The following is a 7,569-nucleotide window of genomic DNA, read 5'->3' as shown; positions in this document are numbered from 1 at the left end:
TTGTTTTTGTATTTTTCGAGCCTTGGTGGTGGCTCACACAATCAAGCTGTTTCTTTTATATGACCAACATACGAGGTACAATCACTGGCAAGCTAAAGTCCGATGTTGAAGGTTTCAAGCTCTTGGTGCGGTTGACCCTTGCTCGGCGAAGGAAGAAAAGCATGCAACTTGAAGAGTGAACCTCATATCTCTTGTTTCTAATATTCGGATCCAGTTTTTCGAATCCAAAATCTTTTTTTAAATAAAACCCATCTTTTTGTTTTCAAAATTTAGGGATCCACAACATATTGCTTGGATCAAGTTTGGGTTGACCCAAATATTTATTAGGGTCGGCACTTTCCATGTTGAAAATCTGGTTAAGGTCGGGTCAGGTAGCCAATACAAACCGGACCTACTGCCAACCTTAGATTCAATAATCAATGTCGGTTCTAATTAATAATCAAAATTTGGTTTGGTGTCAAGTTTGCATCCGAATCCAAGTGAATTCTGATTCCAACTAAAATCTGAATCTGAATGCATGTAAATGTGATTTTAAGAAAGTTGTATCTTCATTCTGTTTTAGCTGATACCCATCCGATTCCGAATCTGATTGTGCTAGATCCGACCATGTCCAACACGGTAATGCCTAGATCCGACCCGAGTCCGACTTCTTACAAGTCGCATCCATCGTACAAAACACAAAATGACAAAACCGTTCGTTCTGCAAATTGATTGCCATTCATCTTGCAGATGGACGGTACTCGTCGCGAGTCTCCATCGTCACAGTTCCCCTGAGAAGGCTCAGAGTTGTCCATCGTTGGAAACGGACGGTCAAGATTGGATGATTCATGCTTTGCTTCGCCAATAACGCCGCTTCTCGAAGCGAGAAACGCCTTACAAGAATTGGGTCTTCCATGGTTTCCAATAAAACCAAAGGGTTTTGTTCAAGGAGCGGATTGCATTTCTGAGGTAAGAAGTCAGCCTTCCTTCTCTTTGATGAACTACACAAACCCAATTTCTCATTTTGATTTTTCATGCATTCGATCGTCCGGTTTCTTCTGAAGATCACCCATGTCGACCACCGAGAATGGCATCTTCCCAGATGATATAATCATTCAGATTCTTGCAAGATTGCCCGTGAAATCCCTGTTTCGATTCAAATCCGTTTGTAAATTATGGTGTAAATTTCCTTTGGAGCCGTATTTCATCCGCTTGTATGATGAATTGTCCTCTTCTCGAATTGGGTTGCTGCTACAAATCGTCCAATCGTCCACCATGTATCCGAATTTCGTCTACATGGATGGATCGAACGGTGTCGGCGAGTTTTCGTCGAAATTCATGGGGGATAGGATCAAGATCAGAGCCTCTTGCAATGGGCTGTTGTGTTGTGCTAGTGTTCCCAATAGAGGAGTGTATTATGTCTGTAATCCTATGACCAGACAGTGGATAACCCTTCCCAGGACGAGAAAGAGGCCGGTTAGCCGATACCATCCTGACGATGAATCCACTCTGGTGGGACTCGCTTTTGATCCGCATGATCAGAAATTCAGTGTGGGTTTAGCTGGATTCTATCGTCCATTCGGACGAAGAGCCCTCGATTGTTTGGTCTGCCAAGTGTTTGATTCGGAAACTAATGTGTGGAGGCGATCGGTTTTCTCGCATAATGATGAATTTGGTCATATGAATAGGAATCAGGCTGTCTATGCATTTGGTGCTCTCCATTGGTTGACGTATAGATCGTCGTACGTTCTTGCGCTGGATTTGGACAAGGGAATGTGGAGGAAGGTTTGGTTGCCGGTTGTCCTTATGGGTTCTTATAATTCTAGGATTTACTTATTGGAATTAGAAGGTTCGGTGTCGATAATTCAAATCACAGAAGGTGTGATGGTGATATGGCTGTTGAAGGACTGTAAATCAGGTTTGGGTGGTGGCTGATAGGGTGAGTCTGAGGTGTGTTAAGGGGTTCATATCTAGCATTTTTCCAATCAGCCAAAGCAGAGAGTATGTCTTCCTAGCTACGCAGAAACATGTTCTGCTGTACCATCGGAAGAGTAAAGTATGGAAAGAGGTGTTCTCAGTGAAGAACACTATTGCATTCCCCTTGTGGTTCTCTGCTCATGCTTACAGAAGGACGTTTTTTTCTTATCACCAATGCATAGACTCGTAAATGTCATGAGAGCAATGCCTTTCTCCAAAGAATGTTGGTGCAACTCCAGTCACTTGGTTTGGAACACATGTAAATATGTAAATGGAATAAAAAAGCACTTTCTTTTTATGTCTCATCTTTTTAACACATATAGTTAGCATGGCTGCACTTACCTTCCTTTTTCTAATTTCTTATGTTAATATCCTGGAACGATTTAAATCTGCATACCATTATTTTGTTAGAGATATTGCTGATCCTGGGGAGTTAATTTTCTGTTTCTTGTTTATCTCATTGAAGGTAGTGTAGTAACTTGCATTTGTATGTATGGTTAATCTTTATAGCAAGAATTTGATTACTCATTCCTTTCCTCCATTTGGATGAAGGAAATATTTTTCAGTACTGAGGCATCTTCATATGAAATTGATCCAAAGAGTGTGTTTGCAATGTGTAAATTGTTTGAGAACTTTACATGTTGGGACTCTTTGCAAATAATGTTTGGCCAAAATTCAGTGTTTTATTTTTAATTTTATAATCCCATTAATGCTAGTTTTACCCCTATTTGCTCTTCCACTGATGGTACAATTGAAATTCACATAATAAGATATTACTGAAATCCTCTTGTAGCCATAAGCAGTCTGACAAGTACAGTCAAAGTTTGGGGCATAGTCCTCTTGAGCTGGAGAAATCCAAGTATTTTTAATATCACTGTTTTAAGGACATATCATTTTCCAGTAGCTGGTTGGGAGGTGTTGGAGGTATAATTCTGCCAAAAGTTTGACTGCAGTAGAGTTTAATGATTTGATTTCATTAAGGAATGGTCTCATAGATCAATTGGTTTTGTCTGAGGAACTTGCATGGCGATCTCTCAATTCATGCCAGTTCGCTATTACCCTACTATGCTTATGTTCAATTCCTTTGAGTTCCCCTTCCCTTTAGAAAACTATCGGGAAACAGACCGCGGTTGCCAGACGAGGAAGCGGAAACGATACAGGAAGCAGAAGCGAGAAGCGACACATTTTAAAATGTATAGGAAGCAGGAAGCGAAGAATAAAAAAAACAATATAAGAATTGAATGGGAATCAAAATGGAACGCAAATAAAAACTAAAATGAAAGTGACTATTTTTAAATTTCATGATTTTTTAGTGTAAGAATTAAATTTTTTACAAAATCTATAAATAATGATTGCCAATTTAGAGAAAGCACATGAAAGTGAGTGAGAAAAGTGAAAGAAAACACATAAAAAAACCATGAAAAGTAGAGTAAGAGAACATATAAGAACAAATGAAGCGTGTGGAAAGCATAGGAGAAGTATGGGAAAATCGAGATTCTCGTCAAGTTTTGGAACCGACAAGTATCACGCTTCTGAAGCGAGTTTCTGAGAATTTCGGCAACTCTGGAATAGACCCTAATCCTTGGCCAGTTTTGAGATGTTTATTAAGCACAACTTACCGAGGATGACACGTCTTCGATTCTTGGTTGCTTATATATCATTATTATTGCAAGGATTGGTAGTCATGAATTCAGTTCCAAAACTATGGCCAAAGGGTTTTTCCTTTTAGCTGTATCGTAGTAATTCAGTAAGTGTGCCTGGGAGTTGGCTGGTCCAGCTAAGACAATCTTCCACAATTTTCTTCAGAGTGGTTGTAATGAAATGGTGGTCTTCCATGAATGCACTTAATCACTCAAAAAAAGTGTCTAAAAGACACTTTAGACAAGACCCACAAAGGGGTATAAATGGAATAACATAAAAAAAAAAAATAAAACTTTATTATTAACAAGAAAATGCTTAAGAAGCATTGAGTGAATCTTTACGTGAGGGGATGCACTCCTATTTATACAAGTGAGAAGGGGGTAGAGGAGAACTCTTAAGGATCTTTCCTTGTAGTCTAACGGCTAGAATTCTAGCCGTTGGACTAGGTCCAATGACTATGCATATGGTCAAGTTTCAATTGGAACTTGACCAATATTTATTATCTAGTTCTCTGAGAACTAGATAATAAATAAATAAAAGAAAAATGAAAGAAAACAAGAAATATAAAATTATATTTACAAATATATATAATAATAATATACATAAATATATAAATATATATATATATATATATATATATATATATATATATATATATATATATATATATATATATATATATATATATATATATATATATATATATATATATATATATGTGTGTGTGTGTGTGTGTGTGTGTGTGTGTGTATTTTATATTTTAACATTCTTTGTCAAACTTACGGTAGAATGAGCGAAAGTTTGTCTAAGAGGAAGTGAAATTTGAGAGTCGCGAGAGGTTTGGTGATGAAATCAGCTAATCGATATTCTGATGTGACATATGGCAGATCAATGGTTCCATGTAAGTATCCCTCTCTGACATAGTGACAATCGATCACGATGTGTTTGGTACGCTTATGGAAAGTCTGGTTGCTTGCAATGTAGATTGCACTCTTGTTGTCACAACACATTTGTGAGGCTTGTGTTGCTTCAGCTCCCATGTCAGCAAGCAGTCACCTGTGCCAAACAATTTTCATTGTGGTGGTTGTCATGGCTCTATATTCAGCTTCAGTGGAAGAAAGAGAGATTTTTTGTTGCTTCTTGCACCTCCACGATATTAGAGATTCATTTAAAAATACACAGAAACTAGTGGTTGAGTGTCTATTATTAGGATCACCTCTTAAGTCAACATCAGTATAAATAATTTAATTTAATGACGATGATGCAGACAAGAAAATGCCTCATGAAAAATAACTCTTTAAATATCTAATAATACGTAAAACAACTCTCATGTGAAAAAAAGTGGGAGCATGTTTCAGTTGTGTGTACAACATGTGCTATGTCTGGTCTGATGATAGAGAGATGAGAAAGTGCTTCAACAAGCTGTTTGAATGGAGTGGGATCATCAAAAGCTTCCCATCATCAATTTTCATTCTAACATTGACCACTTCTGGAGTGTTCACTTTCTTATCGTCTATAATGCCAGACCTGAAAACAATATCAAAAACAAATTTAGATTGAGATATCAAATACCCACGAGGAGAATAAGCAACTTCAATACCTAAAAAATATCTTAATAATCCTAAGTCAGACATTTCAAAATGAGTTTTAAGAAGAGTTTTAATATTGACTACTCTTTGTTTGTCACCTCCGGTGATCATATCATCCACATAAAGGAGAAGAATGATGATACCTGTATCAGATTTCTTAATAAACAAAGCAGTGTCAGTCAAACAAGAGTGAAATCTAATATCAATCATAACATAACTAAATCTATCGTACCAGGCTTTTGGTGCCTTTTTTAAGGCCATAAAAGGCCTTCTCAAGATGAAGAGTTTTACCTTTAGGGATACTAACACCAGGCGGAGGGTGTCCATTTAAACTTCTTCAACGAGACTTCCATTCAAAAAGGCAATTTTGATATCCATGTGAAATATAGGTCATTTTCTAATAGAAGCCAAGGCAATTAGAGTTCTAACAGTGGTTATACGGGCCACATAGGCAAATGTTTCTTCATAGTTAATGTCATATTCTTGAGGATAACCTTTTGCCACTAGTCGGGTCTTATACCTTTCAAGGGTCCCATCACTTTTGGTTTTGACTTTATAGACCCACCAACAACCTATTGGTTTCTTTCCTAGAGGAATGTCTTGAATAGACATGTGTTGGCTTTTTCAAATACATCTAGTTTTGTTTTTATGGCTTCAATCCATTCTATATGATTTTTTGCCTTAGAATAGGATGAAGGTTCAACATAAGATTGTATTAATGCGATAGCTGCCCTATACGTGGGTGAAAAAGATTCGTAAGATACAAATTTTCTCAAGGGTCTAGAGATTCTAGAAGTCCTTCTAGGGGGAACTTCAGAATACTTTTCTAGTGCACATGGAGGGTTTTGCTCGCCTTCTCTTCGTCTTGAATATTGTAGACCAACATCCCTGTAGGTTTGGTCTTCGTTATCAATATCATTGTCAAAGGTAATAGGACTTTGATCATTGTCAAAGTTACACTCAAAATCCCATTCATTAGATTTTGAAGTTAAATCAATTAAAAAGGAATATTCAGTAATCTTCTTAGATTTTTCACTTTTAAAAGCACTTTTTTTTCTAAAAAAGATACATTTTTTGATACATATAATTTTCCATTTTGAAGATCAAAGCACCTGTAGCCTTTTTTATTTTCAGCATATCCTAAAAAGGCATATGAGATTGCACGAGAAAAAAATGTATCATTTTTGTTTGTAAATACAAAACATTTGCAACCAAAGACTCTTAATCTAGAATAATCAGAAGATAAATTGAGAAGTTTTTCTATTGGAGATATATTCCTTAATGAGGAAGATGACATTCTATTAATGAGATAGGTGTCAGTTAAAGCAACTTCAGCCCAAAACCTTTTTGAAACGTGACTTGCAATTAGTAAGGTCTTAGTGGTTTTCATAATGTGCTGATGCTTACGTTCGACAAGACCATTATATTGTGGAGTGTGTGGGCATGGTCGTTGATGTGTAATGTCATATAGATTAAGATAGTCTTTGAATTCTTTAGACATAAATTCTTCCCCTGAATCAGTATGAAAAATGAAAATATTACTTTGAAATTTGTTTGTAACCATCTTATAAAATATTTGAAAGTGAGTAAAAACTTCATATTTATGTTTAAGAAAATAAATCCAAGTCTGTCTAAAAAAATCATCAACAAAGATGACATAATACACATAACCACCTTTAGAGATAACTGGTGCTGGTCCCCAAACATCTAAATGTATTAACTCAAGAGGTTTTATAGAGACAAAATTTCTATTAGAAAAATATAATCTTTTCATTTTATCAAAAATGCAGTCTTTACAAGAAAAACTTTCAGAATTACAATTTTTTCCCAAATTTGGAAAGTATTGAATTTTAGACATATGAGGATGGCCAAGTCTTTTGTGCCATAACTCTGTTTCTAATTTCTGAACATTTAAGCAAAATACATTCTTAGGTAATTCCAAAAAGTCCATGTAATATAGTCCTCATTCTCTTTGGCATTTCCTAATCAGCTTCCCTGACTGGCGATCCTGTATCTATTAACCATTAGAAGAGAAAGAGATATTACATCCGTAATCAGATATTTGTGTAAGAGATTCAAATTTAGTTTAGGAACATGTCTAACCTCTGGAATAAAAAAAAAATAGATTTTTGAAAACTTTCAAAACATACTACTCCTTTTATTTCAAGAGATGTTCCATCTGCTGTAAAAACCTTTGATATACTTGAATTGTTTTTAATGCATTCAGATAGACTTTTGACATTTGAGGTCATGTGAAATGAGGCACTAGAATCTAAAAGCCAAGAAAAGTTACGTAGACCAGAATCAGATACGACTGTCACTCCAGTTGAGGCTTCAGTTAAAGAGGATACCCCTTTGAGAAGAGGTTGAAGAATCTTCATTG

The 7,569-nt window shown here is 36.0% G+C and overlaps 1 pseudogene; it reads left to right on the top strand.

Moving 5' to 3' along the window:
• Positions 1-983: 983 nt before the first annotated feature.
• Positions 984-2,258, top strand: LOC149826790 (F-box protein At5g49610 pseudogene; annotated as a pseudogene).
• The last annotated feature ends 5,311 nt before the right edge of the window (positions 2,259-7,569 follow it).

This window comes from Nuphar pumila, chromosome 10 (genome assembly GCF_984573655.1).
Source record: "Nuphar pumila chromosome 10, dmNupPumi1.hap1.1, whole genome shotgun sequence".
NCBI classification, from domain to species: domain Eukaryota; kingdom Viridiplantae; phylum Streptophyta; class Magnoliopsida; order Nymphaeales; family Nymphaeaceae; genus Nuphar; species Nuphar pumila.
The sequence above is the reverse complement of the archived record's forward strand: the minus strand, read 5'-3'. Positions and strand labels throughout refer to the sequence as shown.